Source organism: Tympanuchus pallidicinctus, unplaced genomic scaffold (genome assembly GCF_026119805.1).
Source record: "Tympanuchus pallidicinctus isolate F22 unplaced genomic scaffold, pur_lepc_1.0 scaffold2, whole genome shotgun sequence".
Taxonomy (NCBI): Eukaryota; Metazoa; Chordata; class Aves; order Galliformes; family Phasianidae; genus Tympanuchus; species Tympanuchus pallidicinctus.
In genome coordinates this window covers 20,809,529-20,831,610 of record NW_026294721.1, presented here as the reverse complement: position 1 = coordinate 20,831,610, position 22,082 = coordinate 20,809,529, and the positions used below count along the sequence as shown (strand labels likewise).

General features: G+C 39.8%; 1 long non-coding RNA gene across 1 annotated transcript; it reads right to left on the bottom strand.

The window, feature by feature from the left end:
* Positions 1 to 12,840: 12,840 nt before the first annotated feature.
* LOC128079935 (uncharacterized) lies at positions 12,841 to 20,938 on the bottom strand. The gene is made up of 4 exons (XR_008206385.1): positions 20,923 to 20,938; positions 18,189 to 18,322; positions 16,089 to 16,155; positions 12,841 to 13,260 (listed from the first exon to the last, which is right to left on the bottom strand). It is a non-coding gene; the product is annotated as an uncharacterized LOC128079935 (long non-coding RNA).
* Positions 20,939 to 22,082: the final 1,144 nt, after the last annotated feature.

Genomic DNA, 22,082 nt, shown 5'->3' with positions numbered 1-22,082 from the left:
TCAGTGGGTCAAGAATTGAAAATGCCTTTCTTGAAACTGCACATAAAACAAGTGAGTCCTCTTTCCTCTTCCTACATCAAGGTGTCTATTTTGAATCCATTTATATTTGCTGGAACAGTAGAGAATTGTTAGGTTTTGAGGCTAATGAACTTTTTCTAAGTCATTTCCAGAATTATGAACATGATGGTGGCAGTGTGTTGACAAGTTGGTCTAGAAACTTATTTTTCTATGCCATGTGATAGAGAAATATTCATGAGTAACACAAAAATGCCTGAGGCCACAAAGCATACCACCATGATTAGGTAATTTTGCCTGGAGTTTGCTCTGAGCATGTTGGTGACTTTTGCACCTCAGGTCTCAGGCACGGAGGCAGCCCCAGCAGACCACTGTCACAGATGCTGCCCAGCTCTGCTCTGGGGTGAGGTGGGTCAGAGTGTATTACCACACCAGCACTCTGCTCCAGGTTCTTCTGAGCTGGGTTGGTTTCTCTGCATGCCACGGTCTTGGGTAAAAAAGGAAAAAAAAGAAAGGAAAAGAAAATTAATTTGTATTTTCAGAAAGGAGCCACACTCAAGGACTAAAATCACTAATCACTAATGTCAGCCAATGGGACATTAGTGCCTAAGTCTTCGATCACCTGTTTCTGTTTCAGTTTCTGCTCTCTGAGACGTGCCACCAACTTTCCCCAAACCATGAAATGCTGCTTGTACATGTTGCCATTTCCTGACATCTGAACAAATTCTTCTACAATCCTTTGAAAAATTTTTGATGAGTATCTGACTAATTTCATGCAGTCATTCCCACATGGGTCAGACATGTTTAGTCCCAACGGTCTGAAGGAACCCACAAAGACTCACAAATCTGGATGGAGGGTGCCTTTCCCTCTGAATACTCCCACACTGAGCTCTCCTGCATGTGGTCCATAGAGGAGGATGTGACTGTCCGTCCTGATATCCTTGCCCTCGCCTCTGCAAGGCCTGCTTATATAACTTCATGAGGCTGAATTCCAGTATCTATAGTAACGTTCAAACATAAATAAAACAGTTACCAAAACAAGAAAAAGTTACTGAAAACTATCCAGAAATGAGATCTTACCTCTCCTGGATTACACATACAGCAAAAGAATGAGTTGCAGGGTCTATATAGATTGCCAAAGAGTTTCTTATTCCCATATTGTCTCCTTTTGCAGTATGCAAGAAAGATAGAAGAGAGGATAAGGTCTTCAGAGAGGAGAGAACTGGCTTGAAATGGGAGCTGGGGAGGACTGCAGCTTGGCTGGTTTTCAAAGATGTTTTTGGAGAGCTGGTAAGAGGGTTTTATTAGAGGCAGAAGTAGAAAGAGCCATTGGCATGTTAATGGCTGCAATTGGAAGTGTTTTGGTGCTGGAGGCACCTACTCATGTATCGTCTGTCTGGGATGTCTGGATTGCATGGAACTGAGAAGATCAAGATTAGGAAAACATGAAGGTGATTTTACATTCGAATTTAATCTCTTATGTTTACACTGAAAGTGTGATCTCTTCAGGTTACTTTGGACTCCATTCATGAGCAGCAAAACTACACTTATCACCTCTCCAAAGGGCCCCCTCAGCAAAAGTTTTGGCAAGACATGGTCAGACCAGATTCAAGTCAGAGAAATTCCACCTTTGATGAACAATTATTTAGAGATATCATCACAGGAATCTGCTGTAGCTATTCTGAAACTCACTTTAATGTCTATTGTGCCCGTTACCACCTTTTCTCCTTACAAGTCACTTGCAGAGACATCAAGAGAGGCTACTGTCTTTACAGTAGAGGCTTCTAATAAAAAACCTAGGTAAACTGCTACTGATCAGCCACGTCTTCTATGAATAGTCGGAAATAGAGAACTGTGGGCTTGTGGAGCCTCTGGAATTTCATAAAAAATACATGCGTTGGATAATGCTAATGGTTTTTACTTAAGCCATTTACAGCGGTTTGTTTTATTCTGCCATATCTGAATGCTTGACTTCTGAAAAGAAAATATATTGTTGTAGGATTATATCTTGGTGCAAAATTACATGTTTTTGTTATGTGCTTATGACAGGTAAGAAGTACGAATTGAAAAGACTGAAACTCAAATCAAACTTTTTACTTATGAGGTTTCATGTGCAATCGTAAAAAGAGTGCAATCATAAAAATCATAAAGTAAAAACAGAAAAGGTGTGTAAGCCTAAGTGTACAGCCTAAGGGAAATATTTTTAAAGGTATGACAGGCAAAATAGCATTCAAATTCAAAAGCAGTTGTATCTTATTGCTTTGGGACAAATAGTTATATAACAAAGGCACAAATGAATGTTTTTCTCAAAACAGGCTGTGTCCTGTAAAATTTGTCCCTAATTTCAAAGTCCTTAAACGCTCCAATTTTCCCGAAGAAAACTGTTGCAAACAGTAGTCCTTTAGAACTGGAAGTTCTCAGAAATAAGCACTTGAGAAACTTAGAGCTTCTTATATTTGTGCAGACATCATCTACATAGTGAAGCCCTCAGTAGCACATTCGTTCCACAGTGCTCTAAAAACCAAGAATTACTCTGTTAACAAACAGCCATTTAGTTACAAGAGCAATCAATAAAGTAGTCAGTAATGCATTTAAACCTTTTTAGTAGTCGTGATCAGTGCTGGGGTAGGAGTAAAAAGAGATCAGAAAAAGGATCAAATGTGGAATATTTTGACCACACAGGTCATAAATCTGACTTCAAGTATACAAAAACCCAAACTAACAATGGAGCTTTTGGCAGATAGTAATGAAGAACTGGGGGGATCAGAAATTCTACAGTGGAAAGTCAACATGCACACTCACTGGGCAAAATTCACCTGTGTATAAAGAGACAGCAAAATCCTATTTCCCACATAGATCTCATTTATACTGCTAAGCAGGAATAATGTTTATGAGTAATGTCAAAGAAATAATGTAGAAAAGAGAATGCCATTCTTTGTGATTAATAAGTGTCTTTCATTCTAGAATGATTTACGTACGTGCCTAACTTAATATACTACAGATACTCTGATGATAACAATGTGTAGACACAAGAAGCTTGCACTAAAGGTTGAGTAGAACTGGGACCTAAGCAAAGAAATATAGGAATGAAGAATAAATCATAAAATCTATTTTTCCATTATGTGTCATTAGTAACAGATGGAACATATTTTTAATATGCTAACTACTATATTTTATATAACTATAGTGTTTTATATATTAAAAGCACTATGTGAGTAATAGTCCACATGCAAGAAGTCAATATTCTTATCAACAGTTATAAGGAATGCAAGGGGCTGCTTTGGTAGGGCTACAGAACAGAGCCTGTTCAGTAAGTTTCACATCTAACAAAGTCACTTATATTATTTTCCTCTATAGTTTTACAGGTGAAATGGGCTGATGTTGTAAGAACCAGATATTTGCTTTTCTTTTTTTAGTAAACATCTAAACAAAACTAGGTGAAAACACCTTAATCAGTCAAACAAGTCATTATTATGTAGCTGTGTGGCCTACAGCTACAGGTATTAGTAAGGCAAGCTGATACTTAGCCTTCATACTTAAAAATTCGTGCTAAGCAAGGATGCAGTATGCATTTGGAAAGCCTTACAATGAGGGAAATGTCTATCAGATCTTCTTTTGTTCTTTAAAGATTCCATTCAAGGAACGAGTGAGCCAGTAAGTTCACTGAAAGGCTATTTAGCCTTCAGTGGAATGCATTACACAGAGTGGATTTCTTTTGGGTAGCTGCTGTTATGTTAAATCTTGTGGTATGTATTGCTTGAACACTGCCCCGCAGCCAAGCAAGAATCATTTGCTTTAAGATACTACATCAACCTTGTGTTTTCCTCCTAAATGATGGACTATTAATTGGGATATTTTACAGGAATGGGGAGAATTCAAGACTTGAAAACAAAGTAAAGTCTGTCCACCCATTAGCACTCAGATTTTTAGGCTGAACTGATTTCTTTGCAAGAGATGCTCCCATCCCAGCATCTCTGTTGTTGTTTTCTTTATAATTTGATTTATTGCTTGAACTTCTGTCAGTTTTACAGACTAGAGCTCTTGTTTCTTTCTTCATGAGTAAGTAAGAAAAGAATGCCAAAACAAAGTACATAAAAGATTAGAGGGAGAAAAGTGTGAAGAAATTGAAATATTGAGAATCTGCATGATTGCTTTTAGCAAAACATTCAGTTCTTAATTTTGAATCAACTAGACACAAATCTTGAAAAAAGCATTGATTCAGTGAACGCAGACAAAATGCCCTGCATAACTCAATCGAATAGCATCAAGAATTATTTGCTCCCACATATTTTCCAGGGTAAACATTTGGGTGTGCCTGATGATGACTTTTGTCTTGAGAAAGCAAAGCAAATCAAAGAAGGTCCTTTTTTGTGCCGGTCATTTACAGATCGAAGATCCTTGAAAATTCTGGTTTCTCAAACAGGGTATGTGTGGAATTCCTGCGATCTATGTGCGACTAATTCAAATGGAAATTTTAAAATTGGCTTCCTTCAATCGAGTTTTGTTATGCACTTGGCATGTGTTCACACCTAAACCTCCCATCTGCAGCCTGCACCTCCATTGCTCAATATCTAACTCAAAGAACTCTGACCTTCCTGGACCATTAAGGTGTCTTTTCGTTTGTGGCTGGTTGGCCAGAGCTGTTGCTTACCATAAGAAAGATTTAAATGCGGTACATAATGTAGGTTTTTGGTTTTCTCAGTTTTATTTCTGTACACTGAAAAAGAGCTCCTTTCTGGCACGCTGCAGCTCTTCCACAGCATGAAATGCGGGACATGAAGAGCAGGATACAGTGCTTATAACCTGAGTTTAAAATGCAATTGCTTTGCATTCATATGTTTTCTTTTTCTTAGCAGTAGCAAAGTGAGTGCAGGATATACTGCCACCTCTACCAGAAACAAATCCACTACTTTCTGATCTCTGTTACTGAGTTGTTTGAAAAAGAGCAAAACCTTCTCTTTGTCTTATGACTGTTTTTGATAAGCTGACAGCAGGAATTCTAGACTCCCATGTGGCCTCTGATAGGACACAGTTGAGCTGCTTGGTAGGACACAGTTGAGCTGCTCGGTGGCATGCCCTCCCTGGCTGCCAGCAAGCTCTGCAACTCCATGGACTGGAGATGAAGTGGGTATTTGCTCAGTGGTTTTATGGCTACATTGCACCACTAATTATTTACTCTCATTTTATAGCCATACCTCTCCCTTCCTGATCTTGCAGGTCGCTGTGCTGCGAAGGCTGGATCTGGCTCAATAAAGTGGAAAACAAACTCTCTAGAGTTCTGCTCTAGATGCATACAAATTTCTGGTGAGCCATATATGGAATGAGTAACGCTGAATATTTAATTATCAAGAATTAGTTTCTATGAATTAGAAAATTGTTAGTGCACATGCAGGCACTCGCAGGCCCATGTAGACATGTACAAACACACAAATAGATACATTTTTCTAGTGGCTTGACTACCGTATGAACTTGAAAGATTGATGGCCTGTATTCTATGGATGGGAGATGACACAGGACATGTGAAGGTTTGCTCTTCACTGGAAACTGCTTTTGGAGCTAGCAAGCCTCCCCCAGTTGTGATCAGACTGTGAAAAGTTTACTTTTGCTCCTATCCATTTTTTTCCTGGGGGGAAAAACAAAACAACCAAAAACTCCTACCCTTTTCTGTACAACTGTGTCTCCACTGGACTTCTACTGACTACAGAGCAGTGAAGAATGGCTCTAAACTGATGCACTTGGCTCCTTTTTTGAGTTGGCTTGAAGAGGTTAGGGGACATGAATGAGCAACACTTTCAGAAAATTCTTGGTGTGACATCTGCTCTTATTGCTAGTTAAAGGCAAGGCCTGCACACAATTAATAACCCCTGTAAAATTGTATTTGAGATGTTTGCTGGCAACAAATAAAAGGACGTTTGTTGAAAAGAGGTGTGGTTTAATGGTCTCAACACAGGGCTGTGACTGACAATCCCCTGTGTTCTTCCTGCAGCTTTGACAGTGATAGCTAGTCTGTCTTTTGCTGGGTCATATATTCTCTATGTGCTTTTGTTTGCCTTCTCTGAAATGAGCTAGAAACAGTTTAACTTAGCTTATAATTATTTACTGTTCTCAAAATAATGTTAAAAAATAAAACATCAATCATCAGGTTCATCTGTCTTTAGTTTTCTGACTATTAGAGACATACACTGCCTTCAGAAACTGACGTCTTTTGTGTTAGCAAGATACAAGTTTTCCTTCTGGAAGAACTTTCAGAATTTCTGGAAGAAACGTTCCCCTTTCAGTCAGCCATCTGAACTTGTGCAGAGTTTGACACTGTCCCATGTGACATCCTGGTTGCCAAACTGGAGAATGGACCTCTGACTTGATAAGGAATTGGATGTATGATTGCACTCAGAGAGCTGTGGGGGGAAGGGATGCTATCCAGAGGGACTTGGATGGGCTTGAAAAATGGGTTCATGCCAACCTCATGAAATTCAACAAGACCAGGTGCAAGGTCCTGCATCTGGGTTGAGGCAGTCTCAAGGACAGATACAAGCTGGGTGGAGAATGTCTTGAGAGCAACCCTAAGGAGGATTTGGGAGTCCCAGATGATGGAAGATTCAGCATAAGCTGGCAATGTGTGCTTGCAGCCCAGAAAGCCAACTGTATCCTAGACTGCACCAAGAGAAATGTGATCAGCAGGTTGATGGAGGTGATTCTGCCCCTCTACTCTGCTTTTGTGAGACCTCACCTGGAGTTCTGTGCCCAGTTCTGGGGCCTCTAACACAAGAAGGACAGGGAACTGCTGGAGCTGATCCAGAGGAGGGGCACAAAAATGATCAGAGAGCTCTTGGAGAGCACCTCCCTTACGAGGAGAGGCTGAGAGAGCTGAGGATCTTCAGCCTGGAGAAGAGAAAGCTCCAAGGTGATCTTGTAGCTGCCTTCCAGTACCTGAAGAGGGCCTACAGAAAAGCTGGGGGGGACTTTTTATAAGGCATGTAGCGACAGGACTAAGGGAAATGTTAAGCTGGAAGAGGGTAATTTAGACTGGATGTTAGGAAGAAATTCTTTACTGTGAGGGTGGTGAGACATTGGAACAGATTGCTTTGCAAGGTCGTGGGTGCCCTCTCCCTGAGAGTATTCAAGGCTAAGCTGGATGGGGCTTTGAGCAGCCTGGTCTAGAGGGAGGTGCCCCCGCCTACAGGAGAGGGGTTGGAACTAGAAGATCTTAAAGGTCCCTTCCAACCCAAATCATTTTATGATTCTGTAATTCTATGATTATAGAGGTAATCTACATGATTGAATGAGGCTGATCTTTAGATGGCTGAGATTCATGTCATCCTGAATGCTGCATTAAGGGTATTTATCCACTGTATGAAGAAGAAATAGTTTTCACTTCACATTAGTGGTCAGTGAAATGAAAAGATTTGTATGAACAGGAGAGAAGGGATGAGTGTTTTACAAGGGAATGCCTGGAAAAGCAAGATTCTAGTCCAAGTGAAAAACAATTTAAATGAAATATTCCAGTAAAGCAGGAGTGTCATAATGAGTTACGACGAATGGGCTACAGGTCTAGTTGGAGATTTAGGAAGAGAACACAGGTTCACCAAGTATTTCAACAGCTTGTGAGGCTGACTAGGGAAGAGAAGATACAAGGAATGAAAAATAATAATTACAGATATTATCAGTGGTGTGAAGCAAGGCCATTGCAATAGCTCAATGGCAAATGCACTAAATGATTGGAGAGTTGAACAGAGGGACAGAGTTTTAGGCCATCCATCCATGTGGGCTGGTAGAGAGCCAGTGCTTAGAAGTGATCTCAACTGCAGGAGGCAAAATGCCAACCACATTACTAATGCAGTCTCCTTCGCCAGCTGATCTCTTTGGCAGCACTGGTGTCAGCAAAGCAAAACAAAGCTTAATGAGATTGCTGAAGGAATGGTAGATGACTGCTGTAAGCAGGAAAAGCTGCTTTTCAGTATGTAGTAGCCATGGTTCTCTAGATCGTGGGCACTCATAGGACTGCAAATGGACCAGAAATCAGTCTCTGCGTGTGACCACTCCTTTATCACAGAAGATGATCATTGGGAAAAACAGGCTGAAGTCAAAGTGCCGGTCTTGGAAAGCTGCAGAGCCCACAGCTTATGTTAACAAACTGTCCTCTTGTGGAGAGCCAGAATTTCCAAATCCTGGCTTCTTCAGCACTGTCCTTTGGGCTCGCAGCTCTCCAAGAGCTTGGTGCGTGGCAGCTGGCAGCAGGCTGCACTGGGAGCAGCAGGCTGCACCAGCGGGCACAGCCTGGCAGTGGTACCCAGGGACCAGGCCACAGGAGCTTGCCTCTGCTTTTTGACCCCAAGTGCTTTCAGCAGCCACTACTAGTGCACATGTAACCATAGCAATCCAGAGTATTTTTGGGGGGAAATATAGTAAATATAAGTAGACATTGCCTCAGAGCTCTTGATGTAAAATAAAGATTTATTTTCAGGAGTATTTCCTGCTGCAGTCCTTGAAACATTGGTGATGGCTGGATTTCTGAGGGTGGCTGATCCCTTGAAAACCTGTGGGTTATATACCATCCATATAGGATTCTTATGTAGGACCGTCCAGTTCAAATAGGCCATCTGGATCATTAAGTTTGCATCTCCCTTGTTGCAGGCAAGTGTGTCATACAGCCCCTACTTTAAGTTAGACAAATGTCCCTGTAAAACCAGTTAGGTTTCTATTCCCACTTGTTCTATTGTCTGTTTTAGAACTTTATTTCTTTGCTGGTTAAAAACATAAATTATGGCATAACTGTATTCAGTTCCACTTCTATTTCAATTTCAATCAAATGCCAGCATTATTCTGTAGCCGAAGAAGTTATTTTAGCTTTCTGATGTTTATATGGTATCCCTATTTGACCTTCATTTCACTAGGTTAAAAAATGAGGCTATTGTACTCCTGTGTTTTGTAGCTGATCCATTCTTTGGATGATGTGAGTCATCTGCACTGCCTTTGCGTCCTGAATTCATCCCTCTTGAACAATGGATGATGAGAATTGTATACAAAATATTTCAGATGAAGGTGCAGCAGTGCTTTGCACATTGCCTTGAATGTTACGCTATTTTTAATGGAAATGTTTTGGCTGAAACATCTCAGGATCACATTCATAATTATTTTTGCATATACTATGTATCCCATCATCCTGGCATCCCCAGTCTTCTCTTCTTCATTTCCAGCTGACAACTTTTGCCACGCTGCAGGAATTATTGTTTTCAATCCCTTGTTGCTGGAATTAACGTTACTTCATTTACATTACTAACCTACGTTAGCACTTTGTTCATATGTGAACTTGTAAAGCATTTCATAAAATGTCAGTTCTTGTTACCAGTATGAAGAATTAATTAATTAATGATTATTATTTCACATAAAACAAAGGGAAACTGGATGTATGTAGGATTTGTGATGTTTAATTTATGAGAGCATCAGCATTCGAATGGCCAGAAAGATATTGCTAATTATGTTATTTACTTCAGGGAGATCTTTAGCTTAGATTTCTAAATCCTTGTCTCAGTTGTGAATAACTTTGTCAAATTTAATTAGGTGTCATAGCTCAGCAGGAAGAAGGTTTAACTAAAGCTATCTTAATTAATAGACCTTTGGCATTCAAGTGTGACCAGAGTTGCAGAAAATTGGCTGAGTTGAAGTTCTCCAGCCTAAAGACTTGGGAGAGCCAAACAGTGTTTTTGGTAGAGGATGTTATGCTGAGTTGCACAAAAACTGTTTTTATCTTGTTTGTGCTGTTGGAATCACCGCTATTTCTCCTGTTCTTTTCTATGACAAAATCCTATCTGAGAATAAATACAGGAGAGTAGAGTTCAGGGAGAGTTTTTTTGTTTTAAGATTGCATTTTCTGACTTCGAAATGCTTGATTTCTCAGCTCTGTGGCTGCATCAATTACATTCTTTTGTCTTGACATCTGTGTGTGTGCCTGTGTACTTAGTGTATAAAACGTTCACAAAGATACAAAAAATACATAATGCAATTAAGGCCTATCCATTGTCTTTTTGTGACTGGCAGTTCTTGAGAGATGGAAAACAATGCTTACATTTTTTTTCCTCTCTGTTTTGCTCTATTTCGGAGATGGGGCCACTGGGAACTTCAACATTGTCTTTACTACTTTGAAGAAAATGTAACTGTCATCATAGTGCCTTATCAGCCATATTTTCTCTGCTTGAAGCAACATGTAGAAGAATGAGTGTAGCAGATCTTCAGCTACCACATGCCCTCAGGCTCTAAAAGTTGCTCCTAGGAATCTGACCAACTGTACTACTTTAAAATTAAAAGGGGGCAGATCATTTTGCTGCTAATGCTGTTCAAAAAGCATTATAAGAAGTGACAGCACAAAATGTTAACCAGATCAAAACAATGACACGGTCTCCAGAAACATTTCATGCTCCAAGTGAGTTTGATTTTTGCAAGAGAAGGACAGGGTTTAAGTAAATAGGGAACTTTCTTTTTCCAGCTCTGTGTGCAGTGACTGACAACGGAAGCCAATGTCTGAAGCCTGGATTCTGAAGTTCCTGGTGTCAGCTTATGGCTTTCCTCTGATTTGAGTGGCCTTCTGTTTTTTATCTTCTTGGGCTCTTGGGATCTGTTATGTGGAAATTACACTTGTTTCTCCTGGGTATTAGAAGGTTTGAATGATTAATCTGCTTGAAAAACATGGAAAAGCCTGACATAAAGATTGCTGTTAAGAACTGTTAAATAATAATAGTTTGCATTTTGGAAGGGAGGTAGCTCCCCACAGATCCTCTGACATCCAGAAGTGTGACTTAAATTTTCTTTTTCTTATGGCAATCCTTGCCATTGTGTGCACATGGGAATTAAAATAGAGCATGTGTGGCACACTAACAGTTAAAGCTATAAATGTCAGCTGGTTCAGCTCACAGGAGAATAAGGAAGCTGGGAGTAAGAAATAGTTATGTCTTTTGAGAAAAGTTAAAGTCTATCAGGTTAAAAAGGAAGACTTGTAAGTATGTATTGCTAAAGCATATTTCCTTACAGAAATCCCCACCATCTCATTTGCTAACACAATGTGGGTGCTAATAGAAACTGTATCTTTTGCCTCTGTGTCTCTTTGGTTGGTGAACGTCTGAGATGTCACATTAGAGGGGTTTGTGAGGAGACTTTTAAAAGAGGAAACAGGATCGGAAGGCAGAGAAGAGCAGGGACTAACTTGACTTGCCAACTCACACTCTGCTGCTGCTCTAAAAGTGTGCATTTTTTAATTTAAAAATCAGAAGTAGGTTCCTTATGGTGGAAAATGATATTGTAGTATGAAAAGTATGAAAAGAGATAATGATTTTTTTTTTCCAGTTTCTTCTACTTTGAGCAAACCTAACTGAGCAGGAAAGCTTTGCTGATCATAACCGAAAAACATCACTCCACAGCCTCAGATAAGCAATAAGCAACCCCAATCCAGCAGCTCGTTCATGTGGATGAACTCTGATGTCCTGGTGGAGCCGCAGGGTCTAAGGAAAAGAACAGGAAGGGAAGTGCCTCCAGGACAGCATGTTGCCCAAAGTAACAAAAGAAACTGTAATGTTTAAACTAAAAACGAAATTGGCATGTAAGACATTTTTATTGATCAACCTTACTGAGTTCAAAATAAAGCCATATCTGTATTTACCCTGCCTTTTTTATGATATCCTTTGAAGTTTATTTTCTGTTTAAACACGCTGACTTCCCAGAAATCTTTCTTCTTTCTGTAAGTACGTTCATGAAGCAGAAATTACGTCTTCGTATTGCCTGAACTCCACACCCTTTGTGTTTTATTCCGCTGCTGGTAGTTTGGTCTTGTTCAGATGTTTGCCTGAGGAGATATAGGCCTCTGGTTGTGATAGTGATTTATTGCCCTTTTTATTGTTGCCATTTGTCCCATAGTTTTTAAGGTAACCTGATATGATTCTCTAAGAAAAGACTATCCTTAGACTTGAAACACCAGTCCTCAGGGACACTCAGTATTCTCAAATTTTTTATATCCAAAAGAGCAGAATACATTTAACATTATATCAGATCTGAGCCAAGTGCTGAATGTCTCACTGAAAAAAAAAGAAGAAAAAAAACCACTTCACTTTAACTTAAGTTCTTTCAAGCCTGTAGAAGAATTTGGTTAATGTTTTAACTGAGAAGATGCTTCCCACTGTTTGCGGTGTGGGTAATGTCAAGTTACCATGCAATTCACTGCATAAGCATTCATGCATGGATCCACTAATGACTGTGTCTGGGGCGTGGAAGACAAAATGCACTGTAGACTCCAGTAATTCCCTGCAGATTTTTTCTTCCTGGGCTATGCCATCAGTTTCCCACATGCACAGAGCTGTATGCAATGCAGTTTAGCAACAATTGCACCTGTGGATCTGTGTGCAATTTTCACATGTGCACATAGTAAGTAAGTAAACAGAGAAGTTGGCAGTAGAAAAGGACAAAAATACACAATTCTGATGGCTTAGACATGATGATTTTGCAATTGTTTGCAATGTGTCTGCCCTTCTAAAGACAGTGCTTTTTCACACGTGTTTTAAGTGTACCACCCTACTCTGAATAATGGCCTTTATGGGTCTGTGCAGCATCTAGGGGAGTTACTTTAAATGTTAAGCATACAAGAGATGAGAGAGAGTGATAACAGGGCAAGTAGATTTTGCTTGTCAAAAGACACTGTGAGGAGGTTTGTGAGTTTGGTCTCACAGAGAACGATCGGGATTGCTTCAGGTTTATTTCTTACCAGCTTTTACATTCTACTGAGGCTCTGCTTGCACAGCATGTGGTCACTTAGCATTACCACTTGGTTGTCTTTTCATCTTTCTGTAGTGTAGAGCAAGTAAAGATATACGGTTTCCTTCTCTATCAAGAATAGCAAAGCTGAAACACTGGTATTCCATATGCATCTGCATTCATGGAAGTAATCTTCTCAGAGACACAGAAAGGATGCTACCACTTCAGTTTAGAGAAAGTCCAGCAGTTAAACCAAGAGTTTGGTATTGATGTGAGGGTCTTTAACAGATTAAGAGATGTCACCAGTTTAAGGTACCTCTGCTTGGGCCAGCCTCCCTGGGCTTGTTTCATGTATGCACAGACATGTCAGTGTGTCAGCTAGCTAAATTACTGGATATCTGCTTGCAGGTGGAAGCAGTCGTGCTGCTGTTTCAAAGAGAAGTGCAAGTCAGCTCTGTTCCCAGAATTGCAAGGCTGATTAGGGTGGGAGTGTTTCTATTGCAGTAAGTCTACCTGAAAAGCAAGATTTGTTACGATAGATGCATTGCACATTGACATAACTCCACAGCTTCCACACTAGGTCTGGCTTTTTATCCTCCTACCTGATACAAATGTTGAACAGATTTAAATAGCAATGCCTACATCCTTCCCTTTTCTGAGTGTTTCTTTCTCGTCTTGGCAGTCAGGTGGTCCTCCCACTGTTTTGCTTCTGATTTCCATCATTTTAGTTTTCTCTGACTCTAAGTATCCTAATTTCCCCAGACTTTTAGGCATCTGAATCTGAACTTCACCACAGAGCTTCAGAATTGGCTTGACTGAGGCTGAATCTTCTCAGAAGTTGAATGAGTTTGGATATGAATGGTGTGAACTGGATAACTCATTTTCAGTGGAGGTGAGCCTGAATTGAGACTTTTGGCCTGGGTCTGAATTTTGTGTTATATCAAATCTGAACATCTTTTTGAAAGGATGAAAACATTGGATCTGGAGCCAAAGTTACAACCCCTGGAATAATAGCAGAAATTGTAGTTTCCCACAGCAGAGAAATGTGAAGCTCAGATCTACAGTTTTGGCAGTGGCCTATTTCATAGTTTTACCCTGTAAGGAATGTTTCACAGTTGGAATTTATATCCTTTTCTAATACATATTAATAATGCTTTATGTTTCTGTCTTTATGCCTGTGTTCTGCAAAGGTATTAGATCAGGTTTCAGCTCTCTGTAGGTTGCTCTTTAAACATTGATACTAGGCGTGCCAGATTGCTGTGTAAGTCATAGTATGGTCATGCTCACAGCACAAGAAAATGAATTGCATGCTCAGTGTTCAGCTCCTTGGTACAGGAGCTGGAGGTCTGATTTTTCACATGCCTCACTCCCGAACAGCCAGCATTAAATATGGATTCACACAAAGACATCATTTCCTGGTGTAAAACTTGACAAGCTTGACTTCCTTTGAGTGTTAGTGAAACAGGTACTCCTTAGCTGAAACTAAGCATTCTAGATTTTGCTCAATTGAGCTGGGAAAGCCAAGATGCAGACAATATTATTTATGACTTGGCCAACCAGCACAGCTTTCTCAAAAGCTCTGTGAATTTTTGTGTGTAATACTGTGAAAAAGGCAGAAGAGAAATGGTTGTGGATCTATTTGCACAACTGAAATTGTGACCAAGAAAACAAGAGATTGTTTTCCATTCCTTTTGCCCACTGAATCTTCTCTCATCATCAGAAGTACTCACCAGAGACATCTATGAATCAGTCAGTTAAGGTATAGTGGCTAGGTGCTGACAGAAATCACTGATACTGGAAGAGATGCTGATGAGGAAGGGTTAGAATTAGGAAGGAAGTGAAAGCAAAGTTAAAAACGTTGAGAGGCAGCAGAAAATGTGATGAAGTAATAACTCTAACTTGACATATTCTAGCTGCAGATAGAGACAGGCTAGAAAAAGAGTTCCCATGTGTGTTATGCATGGGAGAGCAAGCAGAATAAATACTTGAAAGTAGAACAGCCTATGGATTAGCACAGCACTGACATCAGGTGGCTTGAAAAGCTTTGTAGGTGGCCTTCTGCTATGCCTCCTTTGCAAGAGGAGGGATCCAGCTGCACAAATAATTCAGCTGTTCAGAATCTGGGGGATTTCTGTCCTCAGCTCTCCCTCAGTTTTCATATGTGTCCAAATCAAAGCAATTATATGAGGTTTTATTTCTTGAAAGTGATGAAAATTCTGCAGCAATTCCTCTGCATCATATTGGCTTGCAGCCCCAGTTTCATGTGTGCAGACAAGAGCTAAATCTGTTCAAGTTGCAATGAACAAAATTTTGTTTAAATTCTGGCTTGAAAATCTAAAAAAAATAGCTTATTTATATTCTTTGATAAATTTGGATATAAATCAGAATATTTAATTAAAAAGTCCTATGACTACAGAAGTGTGAAACTCTGACAGGAAGTGCAATATTGTGTAAGTTATTGATTCTAGATGCCCCTGAGCTGATGAACATGAACTGAATTGGAATGTTTATGGAAAAAAGGCCCAGATACGGAGAAGATTTCTAGTGCATGTAATGGCAAGTCTGTACATTCATACATTCTTAAAGGAGATACCAGTGAAACAAATGAATTTTATCACAGGAAAAAAAAAAAAAAGGAACATTTGAAAAAGAGGTTGGTTGTACATAGATCTGAAGCTGAATCATGAGGAGAATAGGCTTAGCTTGAAGTCATTAAGATGGAAAAAACTCTTAGGCAATTAAGCTTATGAGTTCAGAGGTGTGAATGAATCAGATTTTATAGGGATTTTATATACTTGAATGTATGATACTGCAAACTGGAGTTGGAGTCATAAAGACAACAGGAAAAAGTAGGAATGAGAAGAGAAAAGGAGATCTAACAGCCTGTAAGAGTACAGTAAGGAGGGCTGGGAAACAGCAGCAAATAGCACGTATAAGAACCAAAGGAAGCTGAAGACTGAGGATGCAGTGAACTGGCAGTGAATCAACAGCTGAGGAAACGGTGGAAGAAGAAAGGGTTGAATTGGTGGAAAACTAGTTTTCTTTCTCTGAGAAAGAGGTTGTTTTGATTTTGACAGTCTCATTTGAAGAGAAAGAGGAATATGCCATCTGTGGAAACATCACTTCCAGAAAATCTTAACTTTTTCATGACCAATTTTGTGGAGCAGTAGTTGCCTCATGCAATGACTACGTTGGTGGCCCCAAAGCATCCAGGGTCTTTAAAGCTTTATAATACAGTGTTCTCTGGCCCTTCTAACATGACACTTAGAGGTATTATGCCCCTAGAAATACAAACCTCCTTTCTTAGCCATAACTCACCTCCATAAATTTTATATACTTACATAATACATGGTGTCACAGTGAGGACTGATTGCTGGAATTTCTGTGAACCAAATCTTACTGCATCCCCTTCATACTTTGAAATAAGATATTTATATTTTTCTGTTCATCAATATTTGAGTTACTCAAATACTATAGTAATGAAGGTCATGTAGGACCCTGTTAGAGAGTATAGGTAGGTATTATCTGTGCCATGATGTCAGGTATGTGGCGCAGCAAACTAGTAGTTAATTTTGAATTACAGTAAATCACGTTAAGGACTGCACAGGAAAATTAAAGTCAACAAGAGCTAATTCTGAAATTAAAGTGGAAGTTGTTTTTAAGGGTGGTCTGGAAAGAAATAGGGCAATAAATTTCTGGATGCTTCTCATAAAGCACTAGAGAAGCATGTAACGAATATAAATAATTCCCTTTATTGTAAGGAAAGGAAAAAAGTTGGCTTAGGAAAAATAAAGATTCATCAGTGAAGAAAAACCATGTTTCTTAAGGATTCCAGCTCTTAGAAGAATAATTGAACTACTAATGAAGGTACTTGATAGAAAGTTTTGAAATGGAAATTTCCCTTTGGAAAATGTAGCACAAAATATATTTCATGAAGTTTGGGAACGACTAGATTTTTGAATGAGAACATTCCAAAGAAATTCAAAATTGGAACAGGAGATTTCATTTATTGGGATATTTCTATCTTGTTTACATTTGACTTTCCTTCTTCACTTTTCCTGAATTTTTAGCACTGCTATTTGTTGTCTTATTTTTTTAAAATTAGTGTGTGAATTTTTTCTGCACAATATATCATCTGTATTTGTCACCTCAAATTGTGTTGAAAACAGACTCTGGGATATTAAAACTTCCTGCGGCCCAAATAAACTCCATTTCCTGAAGAACTGTGCTTCCATCTGATTATTTGGCAGGGTGCTACCTTACCAACCTCTCAATTTCTGGTTTTACTGAGGTAAATAGTTGCTGTTTTCTATAAAACTTATACTAATTTTCTTTAATATTTTATTGCTATTTCCCCTTGAGATTTAACAACAATATTAAAATCATGACCTGTTTACTGCTGCTCCTTCAACTGAAATGTGGCAAGTGGTCATAAACTCACAGCACCACAGAATAATTTGGGCTGAACCTCTAGAGACTGCCTAGTCCAATTTCCCTGCTCCAAGCAGGAAAACTGAAGAAGGCTGCTAAGGCCATGCTCTGTCATATTAAATATTTACAAAGATAGAGAATCCATAGCCTCTCTGGGAAACCTTTTCCAGTGCTTGGTCACCCTATTTTCCTGGTATACAGTTCAAATTTACTGATTTACTACTTTTGCTAGGCATCTCAATGAGCTAGCAGCTTACTTATTTTAAGTCACTGTACTACATCTTGCACAGTAGCTACAGTTCAGGGATATGCTAACAGGTGTGGCAAGAAGCTGATGAAATGCAATATTATGACTGTAAACACTTATCTGGTCCTATTGTTGGCCCTGCTGTTATCTCTTGCAAAGCAACGAAAGGTAAAACTTTATCCTCATTTCAGATCCAGTGATTCTTTTACCCAGCAAGGATGAAGGATTTCAAGCGGTGCTGTGTATTCTGCAAACACACTAAATCTACCCTTACCCAAATAGTACACTACTTCAGTATTTGGAGTCATTGGGATTTGCAAGTAGCTACAAGCTTAAGCAAAAACAACAACAACAAATATATATATATTTTTTAAAGCAGTCAATGATTATTACTGGGATTTTTCATATATTTCCTCTATGGGAAAAGTTCAGAGCAACGTATGTCATATATCACCTGAAAAAGGACAAACACCAAAGTTCTGTAAGAATTCTCACAGGTCATTCCTGTCTTAATGGAAAGGAGCCATGTAAAGTGGCTAATGTTCTGATTTCTTAGTTTTTGAAGCACTGGGATTAGAAAAAGAGCATGCCAATTCTGTGCTGAGTAGCAGAAAGCTTTAGCAGGCCAGTGTGGAGCCCAAAGAGAAATTGCAGTACGACAGCAATGTAGATGGACACCAGCTGAGCAGTGCTGCCCCCTGAGTGCTGAGTCAGCACCCAGGAGGTAATTGTGCAAGAGGGATGGCACTTTTAAGGTGTTTACACTCTTACCACATCAGTGCAAATAATGCCTTCGTCAGCAGAACAGCTGTGACCAAAAAGCTTTGCAAATGCAGCATAAGTCTTGGCCCTCCTATAGTAGTGAGGTAAATCATGCTGCTTGAGCCTGTAGAAGACCTGTGGAAAAGAACAGGGGAATTAGACTCAAGTTAGAATATCAAATCACAGAAGCAGTGTGAGATCACTGAAGTTACCAGGAGCTTTATATTTACTTTTTATCATCATTATGTATCATTCTAAAATTAAATTAAATTGAAGTAGAAGTTGAAGATACTAAATTGCATGTAACAGTAAAACTACATCGCTGCATAAATTCATGAAACACCACCTTTGTATACTGTGAGCTGTTCTCAAAAGTTATACTACCATTATACTTAAGGGTTATGAACATCACAAAGAAGTATGGAATAGCTTTCATATAAGGAGTATTTAAATAGACCAAAATACCTGAGCCCTGTGACAGAGACCTGATGGAGGACAAACTGGAAATGAATAAATGCAATGGAAGGGAGAAGGTGTGTGGGGATTAATTGCTGTTTCTTGCAGTATATGATTAGGGGATGCAAAATGAAATCGGGGAAATTCAAGTAAATGAACAGAGCAGCAACTTTTTAAAACAATTCATCTGCACTGAGTACTGTGGATAATATAAGCTTCTATGGTTTCCAAAAGTTAATTAACTTAAGAAATAAGTTTAAAAATTAAGTACATTGAAAGCTCTAAAAGCATGGAGTAAGTCCAAGCAGCAATTGCACAAGTAAATATTCAGAAGAGAATGGTTTAACATCTATTTCAATGGCACATTCATCCTATTTTCTGCAATTTTCCTCATTCATTGTATCATACTATGTTTTTAACTTGAGTTCCTTGGAGCTGGGACTACCCTGCATATTCGTTCAATACTATTGAATTTATACTCCTTAAAATGACAAAGATGTTTGCAGTGCCCTCTAAATGCTACACAATATTGATTATCTCCCCAATTATGCCTGACTGGTGTGCACCTAGCTGCTTCTCCTGAGGAAAATGTCCTGAACAGCAGAATTAACAGCAGATCCAAAGGGGCTGTTATCTCTGCTGTGCTTATTATCCTTGCATGTCATGCTGACATCCCAGTGTGCAGAGAGCTGACTTAAAGATGAAGAGCTGTAGGTTGTACAAACAGACGAACTATTACGCAAAATGCAAGCATCTTTGCAAGTTTGCTCCAATGAAAGTAGGAGGGTGGAGCCACAAATGTTATCTCACAAATTGTAACTCCCAGCTGAGAAGTATCAGTTTTGCACAAATTAAGCTTCCACCAGTGCCACAGAAATGTTTTCAATACTGAATGCAGAGATTGGCTGCCAAGACACGTGTGGTGGTGTGCGTGGAAGAAATGGCAGCATCTCTTGAGACACACTGACACAGGTAGGCAGAGCAGTAACACAAGAAGCACAGGAGCAGCAATCTACAGCATCTCTCCTGTAAATCAAGAACCACAGGGAAATACTGTTTCATTGTTAAAAACCTCCAGCTGCCTTAACTACCATAAGCAAGCTGCAGCACAGGAGTCTGAGTGCATCTGCAGCAGAGGAGGTCTTCACTACCATGTTCAAAAGATGCCCACCATGGCATCCAAAATAATGGAGCTCAGGAATTGAAACCTGCTGGTGCACACTAACACTGTCTGTAGCCTGATAATACTTTAAAGCACAACTGCAATCATCCCACTGAACAGACAGATCCCCTCATGCTTTATTTTTAAGTGAGGGCCAATAACTTGAGGCTATCAATAAAGAGAAGCATTACTGAGAGATGGCATGTTGCACCTTTGAAGGTAAATAATTTGATCAAATCTTCGCTTTAGACTGATGACTTTATAAATTGCCTTTGCTACTTCTTCAGTATGGAAATCAACTGTGGTTTGTAATCTGCAATGGCATTGTTTACATTACCCACATAAATCTTCCAGCTTCTGTATGTTTCATAAGGGAACAAACAATTCTGTCTATTACAGTAAAGTGACTATTGTAATAAACCCCTGTTATGACAGACTGCAATTACTGCAAGCACCCTCCTCAAAGCCTTCAGCCAGGGTGTTGCCCTCAGAGCACAGGGAGAATTTTGAGTAGCAGAAAAGAATCAGTAGATAAGACTACAGGGGAACAACTACTCCTGCAGTTCCTGCCTTGTTGCCATGCCAGAGGCCTGCTGCTGAACACCCCAGGGCTATGCACACTAGACTAAGCCCTGTGTTGGTGGAGAGGGATCAGCCTGGGGCTGAACACAGTGGAAGGCCTTCAGGCAGCTACAACCTGCATCAAGCCTTGCTTAGGAGAGCAGGAGCAGCACCCCTACAGCCAGCCAAGACATGGAGAGGAGCTAATGTGGCACACCAGTAGAAAGCATAAAGGAAGGCTACATAATTAGTGCCCAGCAGTATAGCCTTATGGTAGCTAGCAATCTGTTAGCAATTACCCCTCCCACTTCTAGATTAAAAATTGGACCATCAATACTCCTTCCTGTTGGACACCTGAAGGACATCTGTCCCTCTGGCTAAGAAAGCACCTGATATAGCACAATGCCACAAAATCAACTGAATTAAAAACTACTTAATTGGTAGCTCTCAAAAGACAAGATTTTGCAGGCTTCATTATGCAAAGACAAAATTTACAATTATAGCAAGGACTTCTCTTGCCTTCAGACCCTGACCCAAACCCCCCATCCCCACTTACCTTTGCCTAGGTAAGTCCATCCTTTCCTCTGAAGAAGTATCTCAGGCTGCGACTCCAAGGTTATTAATGCTGGGTCAGGGCGTGATTGGATCTCCCAGAGGAACACAGCTGATTCAGATCAGGTATGGCATGTGATCACATTTTGGCATCATCACCCACAGCAAATTTGTGGTGCCTCTATGCTGGTGCAAATTTGAGAGTAGAGGAGATCAGACAGCTGTAGTGGTGGGTTAGACATAAAGCCTAAAGGTTACAGCCAAGCCACCAGAGATGTTTTGCCACAATCTGAATTTATACTGGATAGATGTTTTATACAAGTGGTTTTGGAATTTTTGGTCAGAAAGCTTCAAAGTGAGATTTAAACAGCATTTACCATAGTAGCTATAAAGAGCAGAGGCTGTATTTCTGAGATTACTGCTTCCAGGCAAGGCTGTAGGAGAGCAAATATTGCCAGCCCAGTCTGGCCTGGGAAATACTCCAGCAGCAATACAGCTGCTGGTTGCTGCGAGTGGAGCATCATAAAGAATGGAGAAAGAAGACAATTTCCTCTTTAGTTTTTCTTCCTATCCATAGTCTGTTTTTATTTAGTGGAACCCCATCTTCTAGATATCTTTTATCTATTATCTTGTCAGTTTCTTCCCCTATACCACACCCAGCACAACAATTGAAAATAAAACAACTGCTCCCACCCCTGAGGCTGTTGATTCTCTAACCTTGTAGCCTTTTATATTAGGATATATTGTATTCTGCTATTGATATTACAGAATACAATGTTGATTGTATTCTGCTGGTGTTTAGCCAAGTGACATACACAAGGCATGGCACTGACACAGGAATCTATCAGGAAGCCAGAGAAGGCACAGTGAATAAAGTGAGCCAGACCCTGGTGAGATACAGGGACTGGATTTTGTGAAGCAGTTTGAACAGGAGCTACTTTAGTACCTGAATTTTATTATTTGTCAAGAAGTGGCATCTGTGACACCAAGTAGTTTCTTGGAGGTGACTGGGGAGGTTCCTACATTCAGAGCATCCTCAAGTCTTGAAGAAACCCTCCTACCGGCATGTGCAGACAAGATTCAGGAAAGCAAGCACCCTATGCAGACTGCATACCTACATGGCACATGCTGCTCTTCCATCCTCCCACAAAGAAAAAATGTTTC